This window comes from Frieseomelitta varia, unplaced genomic scaffold (genome assembly GCF_011392965.1).
Source record: "Frieseomelitta varia isolate USP_RPSP 00005682 unplaced genomic scaffold, Fvar_1.2 scaffold_462, whole genome shotgun sequence".
In the NCBI taxonomy this organism is placed as follows: Eukaryota; Metazoa; Arthropoda; class Insecta; order Hymenoptera; family Apidae; genus Frieseomelitta; species Frieseomelitta varia.
The window spans coordinates 1,791,708-1,792,755 of NW_025110215.1; positions in this window are offsets into that span (position 1 = coordinate 1,791,708).

The following is a 1,048-nucleotide window of genomic DNA, read 5'->3' on the forward strand; positions in this document are numbered from 1 at the left end:
GAGGCACGTCAATCTTCTTCGTAGTTGGATTTCAGGTGAAATTCGATTTGCTTCGTTCGTTGGTCAACTTGTTCGTTCAAACTTTTGCTTGATTTAACTTCGTGAAATGTAATTCCCTGTAATTTTCCTGAATGATACTGGGACTTCGAACTCGTTTAGTTGAAATTTGAAATTTCAAGTATCAGATCAGGAATTAAATTTAGTATTCGAATTTCAGAGTGCATCTTCGTTCTGGTTATATGTGCAGTTCTTGGCAATCGATACTGAGAATATGGGCAGTCGTTGTCATTCGATGAACAAGGGACTTCAATTTCTTGCCGGACTTGGTTTAGACATCTGGTTTGGCGCGTAAAAGCAACAAGGAAGGATCGACGAGCTCTTCGATTAATGATCAATTAACAGGGAAAATGTGTCATTTACGAGCCTTTCAGAAGTTCGTGATTCTCTGCTCAGTCCTGTCTTTTTCTGCTTTTCCTAATTCATGGAATTGATCGTTGCGGCTCTCGGTCAACTAATTCGACGTAATTCATTCGATGGAAATCACAGACTTTCCAACGGAATTCGAGTTATTCGTCCCGTAGAACTGTAGCGACCTCTACTTTGAAGTATTTAGATCAACGATATCTATGTTCATTAAATCGTTTCGTCGAGATGTGTATTTAATATAAACAATAGAATATTTAAAAATAGCTATTAATTTCATTATCACCATGGAAATGTTTACTGACACTTATATATATTGTAACCATAGTAGAAATTATTCATTCGTTATTTAACTTTCATTGTTTAATCTTCATTAAATTATTAGTAATTATATATTTTGTTATATATTGATAATATTTTTATATAAATAACTAAAATTAATTACGGAGTTATTATTTATTTTTAGTATTGCGATATAAATATCATAATCACTACAGAAGGCTAGGATCATGCTGCAACCTAACGGCCGACTATACTCGCGTAACCATAGTAGAAATTATTCATTCGTTATTTAACTTTCATTATTTAATCTTCATTAAATTATTAGTAATTATATATTTTGTTA